The sequence below is a fragment of the Hypanus sabinus genome, chromosome 3 (genome assembly GCF_030144855.1).
Source record: "Hypanus sabinus isolate sHypSab1 chromosome 3, sHypSab1.hap1, whole genome shotgun sequence".
Classification (NCBI taxonomy): Eukaryota; Metazoa; Chordata; class Chondrichthyes; order Myliobatiformes; family Dasyatidae; genus Hypanus; species Hypanus sabinus.
In genome coordinates this window covers 44,598,259-44,621,922 of record NC_082708.1, presented here as the reverse complement: position 1 = coordinate 44,621,922, position 23,664 = coordinate 44,598,259, and the positions used below count along the sequence as shown (strand labels likewise).

General features: G+C 42.3%; 1 long non-coding RNA gene across 1 annotated transcript in view; it reads right to left on the bottom strand.

Annotated features, from left to right (window-relative positions):
* Positions 1-7,108: 7,108 nt before the first annotated feature.
* LOC132391263 (uncharacterized) overlaps positions 7,109-23,664 on the bottom strand; it is a 44,668-nt gene continuing 28,112 nt past the window's right edge. Inside the window, exon 3 of the long non-coding RNA XR_009511147.1 lies at positions 7,109-18,117. This is a non-coding gene — a long non-coding RNA (uncharacterized LOC132391263). The remainder of the gene's footprint in view (positions 18,118-23,664) is intronic.

Genomic DNA, 23,664 nt, shown 5'->3' with positions numbered 1-23,664 from the left:
TCATACACAGACACTAAACACAGGGACACAAAGAGACAGTTCCAAGCTCAACAATAGATATTTCCTTCTGTTGGCATGGCATGGCAAGGCTCCAGTCTCACTCCAGCAGCTGAACTAGACATCAATACAGGCAAGGTTGCCAGCAGGGCTTCAGAGGGAAGGAAGGGAACAGTCCAGCCTTAGAGTAAAAGCAAAGACAGCCTGACTTACACAACATAGGCAAGGACAGGAAGGGACAGATCCCACCATAGGATAACAGCAAGGCCAGCCTGACTTGTCCACCGAGGCAAGGACAGGATAACAACAAGACAAACCAGCAACCACACTCAAACCCCAGGGCCACTTATATTCCAGCCCAATATGAGAATCAGGTGCCTGTGATTAAGCCCAACTGAAACAATGGACAGCCAGAAGACCTGGAGTCCAGAGTCCACGGACCAGACTGTGAACCGGAACACGGATTTCATGGACCGGACCATGACAGTGGCAAGCTGCTTCCTTTAGGAAGTCCTTGCTGAAATCTGTTCCTTTTTGTGGCCATTCCTGCTAGTTTTAATACTGTCCCATTTTGTCACTCATAATGGTCCATGCATATTTCAAAACTGGTTTCTGCCACCTATATTGAGAATGGAAAAAATTCTGTAAGCTCCTTATATACAGTGCAGGTTAATCCAGAAAGTACGGTAAAAAAAAGAAATATATTCCATTTAATTGTTTTTGAAGTACAGCACTGAAGGATGAAGAATAACACGGGCATTTGTGTATTGTTCTAAAGTCAATGCAAGAGAATCAAGGTAAGTGCCAACAGCAACAGTATCACTTAATATTCATTGGTTTACTCATTTCCAATCTGATTTTCACCTTTTACTGGAGTCAGCATGAGCTTAACTATCTGTTGTTATAGAAAACTCATTAATCTCACTCTTCAGACATTTAAAATGAATAACAATGTTTACACTATCTGCTGAGGATGTCTTCCATGTATGCTTTAGATGGATTAAGCCCATTTTTATGAACATATTCAATGAAAGTCATTTGTTGAATATTTCTGTCCACCAAAAATGAACAACTGATAAAACATTTTGAAGTATCTGTCATTGGGTTTACTTGTATTTTGAATTCTAGGGTTTTAAATATAATAAACTATTATTGTTAATCAAGCTATAAAGAGAACTTCATTGCTCTGCACTGTTTCCATTAAACAATACCAACTGTGACATTCATCATTCAGAATTGTCCCATAACACAGTTCACTATTCCAAGATGTTACTTTGTATAATGGTAGCTAAAATGGCTAAGCCCAGAAAATGGGCTCAAAGATTACAATATGAGATTAGCCCCGGTTAATAATGTTGGCAGTGTGCCAACATTATTCTGTCTGACTCACATAGAATATAGAACAGTATAGTACAATACAGGCCCTTCAGCCCACAAAGTTGTGCCAACCTTTGAACTTGAAGTAGATTAAATCTAATTCTATCTTCCTACATAGCCATCCAACTTGCTTTCATCCATATGTCTATCTGGCATCTCTTAAATGTATCTGCCTCAACTACCACTCCAGCAGTGTGTTTCATGTACTTACCACACCCTGTATAAAAAAATCTGCCCCTGACGTTCCTCCATACTTCCCTCCAATCACCTTAAAATTCTTTCTCTTATTAGCTATTACTTTCTAGGGAGAAAAGCCTGCCTGGCCACACTTTAATCATGTTATACACCTCTATCATGTCACCTCTCATCCTCCTTCGCTCCAAAGAGGAAGAAACTAGCGTGCTCAACCTTTCCTCATTATACTCTTCCTCAGGCATATCCTAGTAAACCAGAACTGGACAGTGGTCTAACCAGAGTTTTATGGAGCTGCACATTGCCTCAGTTCTTGTTCCCTGACTAATGAAAGCCACCATACCCCTTGTCTTAAGCACCAATCAACCTGCACAGAAACTTCAAGGGATCGGTGGGCATGCATCCCAAGATTCCTCTGTTCCTCCACACTGTTAAGAATCCTTTGTACTGTCTTCAAGTTTGATTGTTCAAAGAGGATCAGTTCACACTACTCTGGATTGAATTCCATCTACCATTTCACAGCCCAGCACTGCACCTATCAATGTCCCATTGTAACCTATGACAATTTTCTACATTACCCACAAAACCACCAACCTCTGTCATATGCAAACCACCTAGCCCACCCTTCTACTTCATCCAAATCATTTATAAAAATCACAAAGAGTAGGGGTCTCAGAACTGACCCCTGCCGAGCACCACCGGCCACCGACCTCCCAACAGAACATACTTTTTACTTCCACCCTCCAGCTTCTTTGGGCAAGCCAATTCTGAATCCATACCGCCAAGTTTCCCTGGATCCTGTGCCTCCCGACTTTTTGAAGGAGCCTACCATGGTTTGAACCCTGTCAAACACTTTACTAAAATCCATACATACCACATCCACCATGCAACCTTCGTTAATTGGTTTTTTCACTTCCTGGAAAAAGTCAATCAGGCTCGTGACACGTGGCCTACCATCACAAAGCCATGCTTACCATCCATATTCAGACCATGCTTCTTCAAATGCTCGTAAATTCTGTCTCTAAGATTCCTCTCCAATAGTTTGCCCACCACTAATATAAGTCTCACTGATCTATAATTCCCAGGATTATCCCTTTCTTGATCAAAGGAATAACTTGTGTCATCTCCAAACATCAGTTGCTATTCCATAGGACAGTGAGAATGCAAAGATCATCACAGCAGTCTCTTCCCTTAAAAACCTGGGGAATATCCCATTCGGCACCAGGACTTATCTGAATGTTTTTCAAAAGTTCCAGCAGTTTTTCTTTTTCAGTATTGTCATGTGTCATGTGTCCAGCAACTTCACCTGTTCTGTGCTTGCTTCACACTCATCACTGGTGAAATAAAGCATTCATTAAGAACATCCCCTAGTTCCGTCAGCTCCAGCCACATTTCCTCTTTTTCCCCTAATCAGTCCTACCATCATTCTAGTCATCCTTTGTTCTTCACATAATGTGTAGAATGCTTTGGGATTTTCCTTAATCTGACTTGGCAAGGTCTTCTCATGACCCCTTCTAGTTTTCCTAACAGACTGTTTCTAACTTCTATTCTCACAGAGTCAGTAAACAAATCTTCCTTTCTGCAGCTGTGATGCCACACCTGATTAGCAATGCCGCTCCCCTACTCCATCCCTGGCCACCTCGGAACATGCAGCAGCCATTTATACCCTGTGAGAGCCAAGTCTCTCTAATTGCCACAGCATTGCAGTTCCATGTTCTAATCCACATTCGAAATTCATCACTCTTGTTCCTGATACTTGCATTAAAGTAACTGATGACAATTATTCCCTATCCATCCCCAATCTCTCTGCACATTACATCTACCTTCACACCAACTGCTCCATCCTGTAATCTATCCCCCTGCCAAACCAGTTTAAACCCTCCTAACAGCACCAGCAAATCTACCTACTGGTCCCTGTCGCGTTCTGGTATAACCTATCCCTTTTGGATAGGATCGTACCTTCCCCAGAACAGATCCCAAAGATCCATAAATCTGAAACCATGCCCCCTGCATCAATTCTTCAGCCATATCAACCTATTCTTACCCTCAGTGACGCAGAGCACAGGCACCAATCTCAAGATTACTATTTATTGGTTTACTGATAGTGTGGAGTAGGCCTTTCTGGCCCTTTGAGCCATTCCACCCCCAGTAACCCCACAATCCCAATTAACCCTAACCTAATCATGGGACCATTTATAATGACCAATTAACTTATCCAGTACATCTTTGGAGTGTGGGCTGAAACTGGAACACCCGGGTAAAATCCATGCATTCCATGGGAAGAACATGCAGAGACTTCTTACAGGACAGCGCTGGAATTTAACTCCAAATTCCAGAATGTAACAGAATCCCGCTAACCAATAAGCTACTGTGGACACCCTTGAGGTCTTGCTTTTTTAAGCTTCATTCTTAATCCCTTTGTTTGCTCTTCAGAACATTTATCCACTGTCCTAGCTATGCCGATTGTACTAATATGCACTATGAGTACCGGCTGCTCATTCTCTCCACTAACAATGTCTACTGCTCTTGTCTTCACCCCTCACCACTTCCTTCCGAGCCACAGAGACAGACTCAATGCCAGCAACCTGGCCACTGTGCCTTTCCCACATACATGAGTCCTGCATCTAGCTGGCACTAACGAATTGCTGGGTAAATCAACCGGTGGCCAATGTGTAGTAATCTGTACAGATTGGCTGTTCTGTTCTATCTGAAGATAATTGCACTTAAATAGTGGGTGCAATGTGATGGCAGTATCATTCAGTCAGGAATGCAGCAAGTTGAGTTTAAGGAGTTGGGTTGTTTTAAAACAACAGAGAATTCTGTAATCATTGAGTCAGGCATTTAATGGGGTTGGAGTCATTTGGCAGTGGTTGTGTGGGTTCATCTTGTTGGGGTTTGGTGTGGTGGCAGTCTGAAGACTCGGAGTTAAGCAATTTGACAATGGTTAGGTAGGTAACAGCCCGCGAGATGCTCCTCCTGGGTTAGCACACTATAGTGGCTACTGGCTCTGCCAGCGTCTTTAACACCAGGTCCAGAGGAAAAGGACACAAGTCTTGAACTGAAGGGCTGAATCCACATTATACCTGCCCATTAAGGTTCAGTCCATTTGTGTAATGTTATTGTTTTCATAGGAATAGTCACAAACCTGGAAAATAGTATAAATTAAGGTCATTGCAATTACTGATTCTTTTTTAAATTAATTTACAAGGAAAACTTGTATTATTTTAATTTTTAATATACAGCTTTCTCACAGTTCTGATGACCTAGGTTTAATCCTGACCTCTGTAATATTTGCAAATACTTCCCGTGATTGTCTGCATTCCCCCAATTACTCTAGTTTCCACCTCCGTCACAACACAGGCCAAGTCAAACAAAATCCGGCTAAGACAAACCTTAATGTTATCACAGTCAGGAGTTGGGAATAATTTGGTTATAAATGTTGGATTTTCCCTGGTGACAGTTGTTTTATCACATTGCCCTGCCAACGCTTTTAGATGAGCAATGATATCACTTAATATGTGTTTTACATGAAAATTGTATTAGATGCATGGAAGTGTTCAGTTGGATGTCTAAAATGAAGCCAAACAATCTGAAAGGGTCATTACTGTTTTTCATCCTGGGAAAACCTCCACATGAAATCGGACCAAGTAATCAGATTTCTCGGCTCTTACACTACGCTGAAGTTTAAGACGGTAGCATCTCCCTGAACCTCTGGTGGATGTAGCATTTTAATGAAAGCCCTTCTTTTCCTTCCTCCGGCTGTTACTTTGCTCCCTACGTCTGCTGTTTATCTTTCTTGTCAAATCCCTTCACCTTCAAAGTGCACTGCATTGCAGGGAAATGTATTCAAGCGACTCCACTTCCAGCCTTCTGTACTCCATTATCATGCTCCGCATCTAATTTCATTTCTAATCTGACCTACTACTAATATAATCTTGCTGCTAAGTCTGGCAGAACCTCCATGTGTTCAGCATTTGCAAGATGATCCCATTGCTGACTCCTGAAGGCAGGATCCACCTGCTCCCTCTCTATAAATAACAGTCATGCATTCAAATGACAGCTTCCCTCATTCCCGTCACTAAGAATTTACAAAATTATACATAGTATTTGGCAGCAAGGCTGCTTTACTGTAATCTTTTCCTTTGCTGCAATTAGAAAACAGGATCCTTAGAATTTGTCAAATGAGGCAAATAACAGCAATCCCACAGACAAGTTCTGCACCAGCTCTTTGTTGTAGCAGTCTTGGTAGTTCAGCTCTTCAGACCCAAAACTTTCTAAGTCTCGAGAAAAAAAAGTACACAACAATTCATTTGCTGAGTGAATGGGACAAACACAAAGCATAGGAAAATAAATGGTGCTGTGATGCTTCATTGGAGTGCAGTCCTATCAAACAAAACTTAATATATTAATGTTAATCTTAACACAGCAAACATTGCAAATTATTTTCTGCTTAAGGAAAAATATGAGACATTACACCAAAAGTGGGGAGTTCCTATCACCAACCTAGGCCTTTCAATATAGAAACCTTTCAAATACTTAAAGGCCTAGATAAAGTGGACTTGAAGATAATGTTTCCTATAGTGAGGAAGTTTAGGACTTGAGGGCACAGCCTCATGATACAAGGATATCCCTTTAGAACAGAAAAGAGGAGGAATTTCTTTAGCTAGTGGGTAGAGAATCTGAAATTCTTTGCCGTAAATGGCTGTGGAGGCTGAGTCATTGGGTGTATTTAAATTGATGGGTTTTTAATTAGTAAAGGCATCAAAAGTTACAAGGAGAAGGCAGAAGAATTGGCTTGAGAGGAATGGTGGAGCAGCCTTGATGGGCCAAATGGCCTAATTCTGCTTCTATGTTTTATGGTCACATTTCTGCTCAAGAATAAACCATTTATGGGCAAATCCTTGCACATCTTGGAAGATATACAGCTGCATTATTTAGCAGTATTTGAGTAAAATATATCTTGTACATTATTTTTAAATTTAAGGTCCGATTAATTGAATAATGCCTTGCTGTGCTACAGTTTTGGACTTCCAGCCATGGTGAGAGATTATGTCATCTGCATAATACTGTTGTCAGCAGCCAAATTCAGCTAACAAGGGATTAAGATAAAAGTTTGTATTTGTGGTACTGAGGGGAGAAGGGTATGTTTTAAAATTAATAAGTTTGTGGAATAAGATTTCTTGCCTGCTGCTCCAGCTTTTTAGAAACGTGTTCAATACCTCACATGAGCTTGTGTTCACTACATTGAAATTGCTCCCTGCAGTTTGAGAGTTCTTAATCAGAACTATATTTTTGGTTAAATTGGTCTATTAGTTATCCTCCAGAGTGGAGAAGTCAGAGATCAGGTTGTGCTTTCTATCTCATTGAAGCAATGGAGGAAAACATGCAGCTTGAAGGTGAGTTGAGAATACCTGTTCAAGGAACACTGTGAGTTCTCAGTGATTCTAAGGTAAAGCAGATCTGTCTCAAATAAATGCAAAATAAAGGCACGTAGTATATTAACAAAAGTAATATAATATGCTTTGTTACTTTGTATAATGCAGGTAAACTTGCCAATACAATTTAAAATGAATTGAGGTTTACATGAACACACACTTAATTTTGTTGATGAAAATTATTTATTCTTAATTCCTAATTTTCAATAAAATTGGGATATATAGATACACACAATTGTTAAAGATCTTCATTGTTATGTCTACCATCACTGGCCCAGACATTGATAGTAAGACTTTCTTCTTAGATTCAAATGTTCAGAGACAGTAGATTGTTAAGGGCAACACCCTTAACAGTGTTGATAAGTTGAGTGATCTTGGGGTCCAGGTTCGTAGCTCTCTGAAGTAGCTACAAAGGTTAAGAAAGCATGAAGCATGCCTGCCTTTATTAGAGGAGGCATTGAGTTCAGAAGTCAGGAAGTTATGTGGCAGTTTTATAAAACTCTAGTGAGGCTGTATCTGCAGTATTGCATACAGTTCTGGTTGTCCTAAAAGAATATTGAAGGTTTGGAGAGGGTGCAGAGAGGTTTACCAGGGGGCAGCCTGGATTAGAGGGCATGTGCTACAATGAGAAGCTGGGCAACCTAGGGTTGCTTTCTCTAGAGCAGCAGAAGCTGAGGCAAGATCTGATCAAGGTTTATAAGATTGCGAAAGGCATGGATAGAGTAGACAGCCACCATCTTTGTCCCAGAGTTGAAATGTCTAATACCAGAGGGCATGCACTTAAGGTAAAAGGGGTAAGTTCAAAGGAGATGTGAGAAACAAGTTATTTTATACAGTGAGCGGTGGGTATCTAGAATGTGCTGCCCAGGGTGGTGGTAGAGCAGATATAGTAGGGATTTTTAAGAGGTGTTTAGATAAGCACATGAATGTGAAGAAAATGGAAGGATATAGACATTGTAGGCAGAAGAGGTTACTAATTGGTTTGACACAACATAGTGGGCTGAATGGCCTGTTCCTCTGCTGTGCTGTTCGATCACTCAGAGTTGAGGACCATTTGCTTTATCTCCATTTCATGGATTCTGAAGCAGATGAAGAGCCCTATCTGTTATGTGCAGCCTCACCCACAGGCAGGGAAGGTGATGGTTGATGGGTGGTGTTAAATTGTTTCTGCATTTTACACATGACCTCCCTGTTCTCTTGTTCCGGACACTGAGGTGATCTACACCTTTCTAAATGTTCCCCTCTAGTTTAACCAGTCAACACCAGGGACTTCCATCAATCAGTAAAGATGTTATACATTTTAAGGAGACTTTAAGAATATCCTTGAAATACTTTTTCTGGCCTGCCATTAATATTTTGATATAACTGTTTGTAATAGATTTCATGCTTTGAGAATTTTTTCTGCACTTGTTGAAAATAAGGTGAATTGACATAAAATGTTACAGGACACACTGTTAATCCTGAACTCAAAACAGGATCAGATCTAGAATTTCTAACTGACATGCTTTTACATAATATTTCAAATAACTAACTACATATGGTATCTCTATGATATGAAGTCAAATTTTGTATGGTTTTATTATAATAGATATCTTTAATGGCATTCATAAGCTTCCAGCTGCAGAATTTCTTAAGAGGAGTAATATTTAAAATTACTTCCTTAAGAATGCATTATAGAGAACGTAATAGCAATTAACTGTCATTATTATTGAAGAAATATAATAAGCCATAAATCTGCTCAGTCATGAAGTGTGAAATTTGTTATTGTCAATTCTGCAAGCATTTCAAAAGCTTTTTGCTTAAAAGGTTTGTTTTACAAATATGAATTTGAGAAATTGCAATTTAAAGTGCTCAATGATGCATTATCCTATGACACTAGTAATTATTCTTTTAACAATAAACGTCAAGTGTATATATGAATTTAGTCTCCAGAGTACTTTTAAATCAAGAATTAAGTCAATAAGCCACCCATCTGAATAAAGTCATAGATGTACTCGCCTCAAATATTCTGTTAAACATGACTTTCTGTTTACCCTTTGCATTTCTTACAGAGAATTATCACTTTATTGAGAATGTCTTAAGTTAACTCTTATTTGCTTTGAACCTTTGGCATTCATTCTGAGATATAGGGTCTAAAGTTCTGTACTGTTCTACCAGTAATGGTTGGGTGCTTCCTGTAGAGAAATACAAAATTTAGGGAATAACCCATGTCCCAATTATGCATTTCTCAAACAAATGCCAAATTAAGAGAATGGTGATAAGGAAGAGGCACACAATGGTTCTGATTCCTCTATCCCAAGTAACAAATGCAGCGAATTTAAAAGAGAATGAGGGTAAGTATGAATATTTCAACCAGAATTGCACCTATCTCAAGTAAAGGTTACAGATACATTATCTGTCTGGTACATTGATTTGGAAAGGAACCTCACTGGCTTCATAATTCCACAAACTCTACCTGAAACAATCACTTTGACTGGAACAATTGATAACATTTTGACTTAGATTTTCCATTAGGAAGGGATTTTTCAGCTGCCTTTTATTTAGTTTTGGAGAAAAAAATCTATATATTAGTCACAAGGGCTTTCTGTGGAGCTTAGTTGAGGATTACATGGAAGTAGGACAAGGAAGAAAAAATGGCTATAGAGGAAGCTGAAGAATCAAATTAAAGATTAGTCTTTTACAAGAGCCACAGCTACTGCTATTGCCTCAGGGTAACATCCAAACAAATCTTCAGCAGAGGATATAAAAGCAATTTCTGGAACCTGATTTTATATACTCAAAACATATTGTATAGAAGAGACTTAATTTGGAAAAATGAACTTGCTATCATTAATGGTTTTTACATTGTGGACAACTGATTTTTAAAACTACATTTGGCACCCTTCTTGCTCTGATCTCGATGGCATTCAAAAACCAGTGATTTCACGGATGCTTAGCGTCACTGGTCTCTTTGGAACAGTATGTTGAGTCACGGAGGTCTCTACAGCAGATTGTGATAGTTGCAGCGGCCATTCCAGCTCCATTCAACAGTGACATTTCTTGTGCTGTTCATCTTTTCTATGAGCAGAAAGCACCACTGAACATAGAGGACACTAAAATCTGAGTCTACCTCACTAGTGTACAGAATAACAAAGGTTACTAACTAACATGAAGAGTGGGCCCTTGCTCTACTCTGCAGTCTACTACAGCTACTCTGGTAAGCTGTTCCATTGATTGTGGAAATGTGGTAAGTGCATCACTATTCAATCAAAACCTAAAGTGGATCCCTACAGGCCCACACTTTCAACTCTTCTACTCATTAATGTTCGATTGCCAGAGAATAAGCTGGATTACCTGCATCTGCATCTGAATCAACGAGAAGTGAGGGACTGGTGGACACTTGCTCTGACGGAAACACGGCTCTAGGACACCATTCCAGACTCAGCCATCCAGCTAGATGGTCTAATTTCCTTTCAGGCAAAGTAAAATGCTGTACCTTCTGGCAGGGCCTGCAGAGGAGATCTGAGCGTCTACATCAATATGAACTGGTGTGTGAATGCCTCGGCAATAACGGCCTGAGGCTCACTGCAGATAGTGGTTTGAATAGTGAAATGTAGGCCATTCTACTTGCTGTAGGAATTCACTGGCATTGTGATCATTGCTGTTTATACCTACACCCCCCCACCGACCCCGCCACCTGTGCTAGCAGGATCTCTCCAGCCCCATCTGCAAACTCAAAGCCTTTCACCCAATGGCACCTTCGTTGTTATTGATGACTTCAGTCAGGCCAACTTAAAAACCATTCTACCAGCATGAAAACTTCGCAACTAGAGGAGAGAATACACTGGACCTGGTTTATACCAACATTCATGGAGCCTACAAGGCTGCCCCCTTCCCCACTTTGGATACTCACACCAGCTCAGAGATCAGGACCTGGCCAGAAGATGCCAGCTCAGCGTGCCGGATTGCAACTAAAGCATGGACTGGAGCATATTCAGGGAGGCGGCTGCTTATGATCATCACGTCAACACTGAGGAATATGTGAGATCGGTGATGGGCTACATAGGAAAAGTGCATTGAGGACGTTATTGTGATTAAACAACACTGTCAGTACAAAGCAGAAACCGTGGCTGACTGCACAGGTCCGTATACTGCTTGGGGATCGGGATGCGGCCTTCATATCGGGGGACAGACTGACTCTAAAGTCAGCACGAGCAGCGCTCTCCCGTGCCGTGCGGAAGGGAAAGCAAAAGTACACACAGAACATTGTCAGACACCTTCGTGACACCATCTGGCAAGCTATACCAACTATTATCTGATTACAAGTCCGCCCTGTGTGTCAATGACAGGGATGTCTCCCTTCCTGATAGGCTGAATGCCTTCCATACATGATTTGACACATTGAATGATGTGACATTGAGGAAAGCATTCTCTCCCTCTGAGGAACAGGCACCCTGTCTGGCCACAGCCAAGGTGAGCAAGATCCTAGCCAGGGTAAACCTGTGCAAAGCTGTGGAGTCAAATGATATACCTGGTCAAGTGTTGAGGGGCTGTGTGGCCTAGGTAACAGATCTTAATGGACATCTTTATTATCTATCTGAAATACAGTAGTCCATTGTCTTTGCAGGCTTTGAGGCGGCCACTATCGTTCTGGTGCCCAAGAGAGCAATGGTAACTACACTAAACGATTACCAGCCAGTGGCACTGACTTCAAGAATTATTAAGTGCTTTGAGCGGCTTGTAATAAAATATAAAATCCCATCTTCTGGCTACAGGAGATCCTTTGCAGTTTGCCTTCCGCTCAAACTGGTCCACTGATGGTGCCACAGCCTTGGACGTCCGCTCAGTCCTGTCCCTTCTAGAAAATGATGCCTCATACCAGGATAAAAAAAAAACACAAAATGCTGGCAGAACTCAGCAGGCCAGACAGCATCTATGGGAGGAGGTAATAATGACGTTTCCACCTCCTCCCATAGATGCTGTCTGGCCTGCTGAGTTCTGCCAGCATTTCGTGTGGTTTTTAAAATTTATTTCCAGCATCTGCAGATTCACTCGTTGTTGCCCTCATGCCAGGATATCGTTCGTCAACTTCTGCTTGGTGTTGAACACAATCGTCCCTCAGAAGCTGGTGGGAAAACTGTCCTCACTGGGACTCGGCACACTTCTCTGTAACTGGGACTTGGACTTCTTGATGGAAAGTCCCCAGTCAGTCTGAGTTGGCAGCAACATCGCAAGCTCCATCACGCTGAGCACCGGTGCCTCCACACCGCCTTCCCCCCACCCCCCCCAGAGCTGTGTGCCCAGCCCACTGCTGTTCTTGCTGCACTGGCAGGTTCAGCTCAAATTCAGCTGATGTATGAGTTCATCAAATTGGCTGATGATCATGGTTGGCCTCATGAGAGTTGGTATACTGAGAGAAGGTAGTGAGACTTGTCAAACGCTGCGAGGATGACAATCCGAGTCTCAGCGTCTCACGACAAAAGAGATGATTGTGGATTTTGGGGAGGTGCAGGTCAATCACTCCTTTGCACATCAAATGGATCTGCCATGCTGCCATGGAGAGAGTGAAGAGCACAAAGTTCCTTGGTGTGCACATAACAGACAATCTAACCTGGTCCCACAACATCTCCTAACTAGTCAAGAAAGCAGTGGTGTATAAACTTCCTGAGGAGATTGAGGCATGCAAGGCTCCCCTCCCTGATTCTAGCAGCTCTACAGGACACTCATCGAGAGTGTCCTGACTGGTGACGTCATTGTGTGGTACAGAATCTGCAAGACATCAGACCACAAATCTTACAGGACAGTAACGACACCTGAAAGGATTGTCAGGGTCTTCCTCTCCTCCTCCCTACCCCCACCCCCAAAAGGGCCCAAAGTATTGATGAAGATCTCTACTACAAATCACACAATCTCTTTGGCCCACTACCACAAGGAAGGAACTACAGGAGAATCAGGACTAGGGCTGCCAGACTGGGTAACTGCTTCTGCCCTCAGACTGTGAGACTAATGAATACCCTGCCATCACCGAGGTCTCATCACTACAACAGCGAGCTGTTTAATGTTTATTGTATTGTTTACTTGTGCTGCACACTACATGCATTTTGAATTTATCAGCTTATTTATGGTAATATTTTGGTTTCTGTGCTGTGTTATATTTTTGTGGATGCACTGTCAGATTACAATGAACTTGAAGTTGAACTAGTTCTGGTTACAACAGCATGCTAGTCTGTTTCTCTATTGTGACAGCTAAAGTAGCTTGAATCGGAAAGTTGGTTGAAACTTTTACATGAGCTGCTATCATTAGAGGATATAGTTATAAAACTGAGTACAGTTATGTCACTCCATTTGGGCCACTAATTAGAGAGGACCGATGTGATGGAATTAATCGTGTAGTTAGAGCTGGCACTTAAGTTTTGAAGGTAGTTGCTTTATTCTTGCCATTGAAAAGGAGTTGTGTATTCACATGGGATATACTGACTCAGCGCTAGGCTGCACTATCTTTGCCAGGTGTTCTCTAATATTTGTATAATATCCTTTGGGGCAACTCCGCTGACGTAGCTCACTCCATTTCACTGACTGAGTAGATAAGGCATCAATTTGTGGCAGTTAGGTGTTTTGAGCAGTGGCCAATCAGCAATTGGGATTGATCAGCAGAAAAAAATTAAGATGAGGCAGAGGCGAGTGGAGCACCTTTTATTGGGGCGGTCATTGTTGAAGTGAACAGTGTTAAAGTGCAGATTTTGAGGCTTTAGTTCTTTGAGGTTTGACTGAGAGAAAGTGAAAAGCTGTAGGTAGATTCTTCCCCCCCCCCCCCACCCAAGTTTATTCATTATTTTCGTTCCTTTGTCTTTGCATAGATAGAACAGCAAGGATGTTAGTTGAGTGCTCCTCTTGCGGGATGTGGAAAGGCAGGGAGACCTCTGGTGTCTCACGCAGCTACAAGTGCAAGTAGTGCATCCAGCTGCAGCTTCTAACAATCCACGTCGAGTTGAAACTGGATGAACTCCGGATTATTCAGGAGGCTGAGACAGTGACAGATAGGACACCACAGAGGTAGTTACACCCAAGGAGCAGGACACAGGAGACTGGGTGACAGTCAGGAGGCTGAAAGGTGTTAAATAGCTAGTGCAGAGTAACCGTGTGGGCACCCTCCTCAACAGGTATACCACTTTGGATACAGCTTGGGGTGGGGGCAGGGGCAGAGGGGTAATGACCTAGCAGAAGAAAGTCAGCGGTCAGGTCTCTGAGTCAGGGGAAAGGTGAGTGAAGAGGTGAGCTGTGGTGATAGGGGATTCACTAAGAGAACAGAACAGAGGCTCTGTGGATGCGAATGAGATTCCTAATGGCACATTGCCTCTTGGGCACCAGGGTCTGGGACATCTCAGATCAACCGGTTGATACTCTTAAGTGAGAGGGTGATCAACCACAGGTTGTGGCCCCAGAAGGTAGGAGGAGTGACGAGGTACTAAGTCAGTTCAGGGAGTTTGGTGCTAAGTTAAAGGGTAGGTCCTCAAAGGTTGTGATCTTAGGATTGCTACCTGTGCTACGTGCTAGTGAGGTCAAAAATTGGAAAGATCATACAGTTTAATGCGTGGCTCAAGTGTAGGTGTAGGTTTTTGGAGAGTGTCAGATTTTTGGATCGTTGGTCTAGGGAAGGTGGGACGTGAACAAAAGAGTCAGTTTCCACCTGAACTGGAGGGGCACTAATATCCAATAGGAAGGTTTGCTAGTGCTGCACCAAAGGGTTTTGAGTAGAGTTGCAGGAGGATGGGAACCATAGTTCCAGATCAGATGGCAGAGAGGTAGTGGAGAGAGATGTTGGTAAGACCACGGTAGAGAGGTAGTGGAGAGAGATGTTGGTAAGACCACAGAAAAGATGGGAATCAAAACGCTGAGCATGGTGCATCTAATATCCTGAATTGTGTGTATTTCATTGTAAGAAGTATATTCGGAAAGGCAGATGAGCTCAGGGCACAGATCAACACATGGAATTATGGTACTGTAGCCATTAGTGAGACTCGGCTGCGGAGGATCAGGACTGACAGCTCAGAGTTCTGGGGTTCCGTTGTTATAGATATGATAGAGCGTGAGGGATTAAAGATGAAGTTATTAGGCTGGGAAAATGTCATGCTCAGACAGGACAGACTGGAAAACTAATTTAGTGAGGCTTTATGGGTGGAACTGAGGAATAAGGAAGGTATGGCCACGGTAATGGGGCTAGATCATAGGCCACACAACTGTCCACAGGATTTAGAGGAACAAATTTGTAGAGAGATCACAGATTGTTGCAAGAAATATAATGTTATGATAAACAAGAGAAAATCTGCAGATGCTGTAAATCCAAGCAACACACACAAAATGCTGGAGGAATTCAGCAGGCCAGGCAGCATCTATGGAAAAGAGTACAGTCAATGTTTCAAGCCAAGACCCTTCAGCAGGTCTTTACCATAGATGCTGCCTGGCCTGCTGAGTTCCTCCAGCATTTTCTGAGGTTGCTATAATAGAAGATTTTAATTGGGACTCCCATATGGTAAAAGGACTAAATGGGATAGTGTTTCTCAAGTATGTTCAGGAAAGCTCCAGCACATAGAAGTCCCAGTGAGAGGGTGCAATACTTGATCTGCTCTGGGGGAATGAGACAGGGCAGGTGACAGAGGTTTATGCTGCAGAACGCTTTGCATCCAGCGATCAGAATGCAATTAGTTTCAAAGCAAATATGGGAAAAGTCTAGGTCTGGTCCGCTGGTTGAGATTTGAAATTGGAGAAAGACCAGTTTTGATGGTATAAGAAATAAATCTGGTAAGTGTGGATTGGGACAGGGTGTTTTCTGGCAAAGGTGTACTTGGTAAGTGGGAGGCCTTCAAAAGTGAAATTGAGGGTACAAAGCTTGAATGTGCCTGTCAGTATAAACAGGAAAGATAACGGGCTTAGGGAATCTGGTTATGGAAATAAAGGTGATACATAGCAGCTAGAGGCAGGTAGAAGCAAGTGAGGTGCTTATGGAGTACAAAAAAATCTAACAACACTTAAGAAATAAATCAGGAGGGATAAAAGAAAGTATGAGGTTGCACTGGTAGACAAGGTGAAGGAGAATCCTAAGGGATTGTACAGATATGTTAAGAGCAAAAGGTTTGTAAGGGACAAATTTGGTCCTCTGGAAGATCAGAATGGTAATTTATGCATGAAGTCAAGAGACGGGGGAGATCTTAAACAGATTTTTTGTATTGGCATTTACTCAGGTGACGGACAGTCTACAGAAGTAAGGCACAGCAGCAGCGAGGTTATAGACGCTCCAAAGATTAGAGTTTGCTGTCTTGAGGCAAATGAAGGTGGATAAATCCCCAGGGCCTGAACAAGGTATTCCCTGGGTCCCTCTGGGAGGTAAGTACACAATTTACAGGGGCCCTAGCAGAGATATTTAAATCATGCTAAAATGACAGATGAAGTACAGAGGATTGGAGGATAGCTAATGTTTTTCTGCTGTTTAAGAAAAGCTCTAAAAATAAACCGAAATCGCCGGCCGATAAGCCTTTCATCAGTAGTGGAAAAGTTAATGGAATGTGTTCTAAGGGACCAAATATGAATATTTGGATAGGCATGGACTGACTAGCGATGGTCAGCATGGCTTCATGCGCGGTTGGTCATGTCTAACCAACCTTGCATTGATGAAGGCAAGGCAGTAGATGTTGTCTACATGCACATGGATTTTAGCAAGGCATTTGACAAGGTCTTGCATGGGAGGTTGGTCAAAAAATCACTTGGTGTTCAAGATTGGATTAGACATTGGCTTTGAGGGAGAAGCCAGAGAGTGGCAGTGAATGGTTGCCTCTCTGACTGGAGACCTGTGACTAGTAGAGTACCGCAGGGATTGCAGTTGAATCTGTTGTTGTTTGTCATTGATAACAATGATCTGAATGATTTGGTCAACTGAATCAGCAAATTCACAGATGACATTAAGATTAGGACTATAGTTGACAGCAAGGAAGACTATCAGAACTTGCAGCAGAACCTGGACCAGCTGGTAAAATGAGCTGAATAATGGCAGATGGAATTTAATGCAGACAAATGCAAGATATTGTACTTCCGTTGGACCAACCAGAGTAGATCTTACATGGTGAATGGTAGGACACTTACTGTCTGAGTGCAGTAGAGCTGAAGGATCTGGGAACAGAGGTCTATAATTTATTGAAAGTTATGGCACAGGTAGATAGGTGTCTAAAGAAAGCTTTTGGCACATTGGCATTCGTAAATCAAAGTGCTGAGTACAGGAGATGGAATGTTGTGTTGAAGTTGTATAAGATGTTAGTAAGGTCAGAGTATTGTGGGTACTTTTTGGAGACCTACCTACAGAAAAGATGTAAACAAGGTTGAAAGAGTACAGAAAATTTACAAAGATGTTGTTGGGTCTGGAGAACCTGATTTACAAGGAAAGTGAATAACTTCAGTAGTTTATTCCTAGGAACGTAGAAGATGAGAGCAGATTGGATAGAGGTATAGAACATTATGAGGGGTATTAATAAGGTAAATGCAAATAGGCTTTCTCCACTTAAGTCTGGGAAGATTAAAAGTAGAGGTCATGGGTTAAGGGTGAAAGGTGAGAAGTTTACAGGGAACTTAAGGAGAAACGACTCAGAGGATCATGGGAATGTGGAACGAGCTGTCCGTGCAAGTGGAGCATGTGAGTTCAATTTCAGCTTTTAAGAAAAGGTTGAATTTGTACATGGTAGGGGGATGGTGGGTAATGGCTCGGGTGCAGATCGATGGGAGTAGACAGTTTAAATGATTCTGCATGAACTAGATTGGCTGAAGGCCCTGTTTCTGTGCTGTACTTTTGTATGACTGATTGAGAGGCTTCTGCTGAGCCATACTCCTGTGGTATTAGATTTTACTTTTATCTGCCTTTTGTGCCGCATACTATTTGCGGTTCACCTGGTGACACACCTCTAATGCTACACTTTATTCTCAAATATGAGAAAATTTGCAGATGCTGGAAGGGTCTCGACTGGAAACATCAACTGTTTATTCTTTTCCATTGATGCTGCCTGGCCTGCTGAGTTCCTTCGGCAATTTGTGTCGCTACAGTTTATTCTTCTCATTCCTTTCCAGCTCAGTGTCATGGTGCTTTCAATTGAATGACCTAGAGGAAACAAGTTGAAGAAATGGTACAATATTAACTGGCTATTATGAACATCTCACGTCCACTTGTATTGTTTGCTGTTCATGTGCTTTTAAACCATTACACAGACAAACTGCAAATGATGCAAATCAACCATCTGCTGCTGCCCCTCCGGTCTCAACTTTTATGGTCAACGGTCCCACACAGTTAGTTGCATAGCTTTCCTACATTTCATCTTGGTTGAGGTTCTGTTGATAGAACAGTACAGAAAGGTTGGAAGCCACCAATCATGATTCAAACAGATTAGACAGGTGTTTTGAGGGATGGCTCCACAGTGACTTCTTTCAACAATCTGATACATACTTTTTCCTTAAGAAACAAGACGCTATTAAAGGAAAATACGGAAAGTTTGGGAGACTTGCATGCACCGTACATTGCCAGGAAATGTGTATTTTAGTTATCAAGTTGTACTGGATAGGAAGAGGAAAATCTGCATGTACCGCATGCATAAAGAAAATGTAAGGGAAGTCCATATGATCATTAACCAAAACTGAAAATTTAGCAAAAGGAATGAAGCATTGCACAAACAATAGCTTTTTAAAAAGTTTGTAAGAATAGTATGTGAAGATAGAACATTTAATTTGTAGTTAAGTTCAAAAATCATATAATTTCTGTTATTAAAGTTGAGAAGCATATTCAGATACAGTCAGTTCCATTCAGCCTCTTGTATTGAATGCAATACATTATTGAATGAAGACTCGTGCATTATCATAAAATGTACTAATCCAGTCAGTATTTTGCTGATAGCACATTGATTATTTGAATAAAGGCCATAGAAATTGATTTGATGTCCCAATATGTTTCTTATTTCAGCTCCTCTATATATTAGCTTGTATATCTGCTTTATCACATTTTCAATACTGAAAGGAGACAAAAGCTACTAATTTATTATATAATTTGAAACACTGCTGAAATGTCAATATTGGTTGTAAAATATAAAATAGTAAATAAACATTTACAGCTATCAGTCCATTTGCCCAGTCCCTATGCACCTTCATCCCCCACCGGAGTAGCCTCAAAGTTCACCGTTTCTTTCTGGACGCCAGATCCAACCAGTTCTCCTCCAACACCACTCTTCTCCATGTGGTGGAACGGATCCTCCCTCTCAATAATTTCTCTTTTGGCTCCTCCCACTTCATTCCAACAAAAATTGTAGCCATGGGCACTTGCATGGGTACCAGTTGTGCCTGCCCTTTTGTTGGCTACATGGAACAGTCTATGTTCTGAGCCTACCTAGTATCACTCACCAACTTTTCCTATGCCACATTGATGCTTCTTCCTGCACCCATGTGGAGCTTGTCGACTTCATCAACTTTGCTTCCAACTTCCACCCTGCCCTCAAATTTACCTGGTCCATTTCTGACACCTCCCTCTCCCTTCTCAATCTTTCTGTCTCCATCTCTGGAGACAGCTTACCTATGTATATCTTTTATAAACCCACTGATTCTCACAGCGACCTGAACTATATCTATTTCCACCCTGCTACTTGTAAAAACCCCATCCCCTACTCTCAATTCTTCTGTCTCTGCCACACCTGCTCTCAGGATGAGGCTTTTCATTCTGGAACGAAGGAGATATCCTCCTAAAAGAAAACAGCTTCTCTTCCACTATCAATGGCACTCTAGCCCACATTTCTTCAATTTCCTGCACATCGGCCCTCACCCCATCCTCCCGCCACCCCACCAGGGATAAGGTTCCTCTTGTCCTCGCCTACCACCACCAGCCTCCGTGTCCGGCACATAATTCTCTAATTTCTGCCATCTCCAACAGGATCCCACCATCAAGCACATCTTTCCCTCTTCCCCCACGTTTCACTTTCCACAGGGATCATTTGCTGTGCGAATACCTTGTCCATTCGTCCCTCCCCACGGATCTCCCTCCTGGTGCTTATTCTTGCAAGTGGAACAAGTGCTATACCTGCCCTACACCACTCAGGGACCCAAACAGTCCTTCCAGGTGAGGCGCCACTTCACCTGTGAGTCTGTTGGGGTCATCTACTCTATCCGGTGCTACTGGTGTGGCTCCCTGGATATCGGTGAGACCCAACATAGATTGGGAGACTGCTTCACTGAGCACGTAAGCTCCATCTGCCAGAAAAGGCGGGATATCCCGGTGGCCATCCACTTCAATTCTACTATCCATTCCCATTCCGACATGTCAGTCCATGGCCTCCTCCACTGCTGCAATGAGCCTCTCTCAGGTTTTGCCCCTCCAACCTTGCATTCCATCTGGGTAGCTTCCAAGCTGATGGTATAAACAGTGATTGCTTGAAATTCCAGTAATTGCCCCCCATTCCCTATTTCCAGTTCCCTCTCACTTTATCTCTTTACCTGTCCATCACCTCCCTCTGGTGCTCTTCCCCTTCTCTTTCTTCAATGGCCTTCTGTTCTCACCTGTCAGATTCCCCCTTCTCCAGCCCTTTATCTCTTTCACCGATCAACTTCCCAGCTCTTTGCTTCATCACTCCGCCTCTCCCGGTTTCACCGATCGCCTTGTGGTTCTTCCACCCCTCCCCCACCTTCTTACTTTGACTTCTCATCTTCTCTGTCCAGTCCTGAGGAAAAGGAGTGTAAGTTAGCAGCTGAAGCAGAGTGAGGGGGAAGGTGTGTTGGTAGGAAAGTGGGGGGGGGGGGGGAGGGTTGGGCAATAAAGTGAGAAGCTGGGAGGTGATAGGTGGAAAAAGTAAAGGGTTAAATATGGAATCTTCAAGGAGAGTGGACCACAGGAGAAAGGGAAGGAGGAGGGACACAAGTAGGTGAAGAGAAGGGGTAAGAAGGGAGCCAGAATGGGAGAAGGGGTAGAGAGGGCAAAATTATCTGAAGGTAGAAAAATTGATGGGTATAGTGTCAGGTTAGACTCCCCAGATGTAAGATGAGGTGTTTCTCCTCAGACCTGCGAGTGGCCTCATGCTTGGGGCCCTGAATGGTGATGAGGGAGGTGCTGAAGGGGTAAGGTGTAGCACTTGTTCTGCTTGCAGAAATGAATGCTAGGAGGGAAATGAGTGGGGAGGGACAAATTGATAAGAAAGTCATGGACACAGCAATTCCTGTGGAAGATGAAGAGTTTATTTACGTAGGGATACAGCACAGAACAGGCCCTTCGAGCACAATGAGCTGCACCACCCAGCAGCCTACCTATTTTACCATAGCCTAATCACAGGACAATTTACAATGACCAATTAATCAGCTAACTGATATGTCTTTGGACTGTGAGAGGAAACCAGAGCACACAGACGAGACCCACATGGATCATGGGGAGAATGTAAAGCTCCTTACAGAAGCTGCTGGTTTTGAACTCAATTCCGAAATGCCCTGAGCTCTAATAGCATCATGCTAAGGACTACGCTATGCTATCGTGCAGGCCGGGAAACGTGTTTTGAGGTAGGATCCCATTGAAGATGGTGGAAGTTACGGAGAATGATGTGCTGGATACTGAGGCTTGTGGGGTGGTAGGCAAGGACAAGCAAGGAGCTCAATGCCTGTTATGGCGGTGGGAAGATGGGGTGAGGGCTGATGTCTGGGAAATGGCGGAGATGCAGATTTTCCACCTATCACCTTTCAGTTTTTCAATTCCTATCCACCACCACCCACCATCCTTTCCCTCATCTGGCTTCACCTATCACATGCTAGCTTATATTCCTCCTCCAACCCCCACCCCCCCACTTCTTCTGGATTTTTCCCTCTTCCTTTCCAGCACTGATGAAAGGTCTTAGCCCAAAACATTGGCTATTTATTCCTTGCCATAAATGCTGCCTGAATGGCCAAGTTCCTCCAGCAAAGTGTGTGTGGTCTATTCACTGCTCTCTTGCTGTCCCACCACCACCTCGACGCCATTGTTTTCCTACTGATACTGCCTGTTAACTCAGCTGGTAAGTGTCACAAGGAAAAGAAAATCAATGCCCTCCGGCATCACTAAGACACCTAGAGGGCCTCCTACTGGAGGCATTCTTTTCCAATCTGATTAGAACACTTCTCTTGAATCTTTGGGCCATTGTTCCTCGGTTTATTTCAAACTTCATTCAAGTGAAACCCTCCCGAGACCCATTATGGTGACTCATCTGACAGATGTCAGGCAACATCCAGATGCATTATCTTTGCAGGCCACTAACTTCCAAGTTGTCTGTGTAGGCAGGCAGCTGGACAGCAAATTTGATAACAGGCAAAAGCTTTGCCAGGGATAAAGACTTCCTCTCCAGTCCTGCAACAAATTCTTACAAAATTTCCATTTGTCAGGTCAAATCCCTCCGACAGAGGCACAAGGTGCGTTTTTGACAAAATGTATGACTGCATAAAACAAAAAGCATGAAACATTAGCTTTGTAATCAAAGTTGAGTGATGCCTGTAAACTGTAGTGATTAATGTAATAATTATCAGAGGGATCAATTGATTATAGTAATGAATTATTAGCTGTTATTATTTAGTAAACAAATTACCCCCCCCCCCCCCCCAGAGACAGCTAAATGATGTGGTCAGTGACAGTTACTCATAAACCAGTTAGACAGTTAGGATAAGACTATCTATCTGTGAAATCTACTTCTGAAGATATACAAGAAGAAATCCCAAAAGTATCCTTACTAAAGAGAGAGGAATCAATTGTTGCCTTTATACTGTATAGTTTAATAATTTGTAATGTATCAATGAGGTCTGCCTGTACACTCGAATATCCTGTGCTCACCTGAACTGAGGAAGGAAGAATGATACACAATCATGTGGCTGGAAAGGACCATTCTAATGAGCATCAGTCAACCGCTGTACAGAGACACATGAATCAAGCCACGGATTGACTGAGGTTAGCCCATCAGCTTCCCCAGTGGCAGCAGAGCAGGATAAAGCAATTTTACAGAGTGGAAGAATTACCAAGGCCTTAGAGATCATTGCTTATACCTGTCCAATTCTTACTTAATCAACAGAAAAGGATTCCACTTTATCAAGTTTGTCACTGACAACACTGCATCATGCAAGGCTAAACTTACCTTCAGTTCATTGCCTCCATTTTAATGCAGTCTATGATACAAACAACCATTCACAATTTTACAGATGCTGATATGGCACAGGAAGCATTTTATTCCTTGAAGAATCAGAAACAAACTATTCAAGAACTTATTGAGTGAATTCCAAAATCTTTAAAAGATTTTCAGATTAATCACTACAGTTATAGAGAAATCACTTAACTTCAAAGCCAATGTTTCATGCAGAGACAGATTATAGATTAAGAAAATGGGTTAAATTATAGCCAACAACTTTCAATGAATTTTAAATCTAATGTAGATGAAAATATTTCCTAAATAGAAAAAAAAACTGGAAGCACTGAGCTGAAATATGAGGATCTACATGTGTAAATCTTTAAAAATGTTTGAAACAAGCAGAAAAATAACAAAAAAAAGTCTCCTAGATTGTGGTTCCTATAACTAGAAGAATAGAATGCAAGCTAGTTTTTCCTCAGCTGTATGAAGGTTTGCTTAGACTGGAGCTGGGCTCTGTGAATAGTCAGATTGGTGTATTTATCATC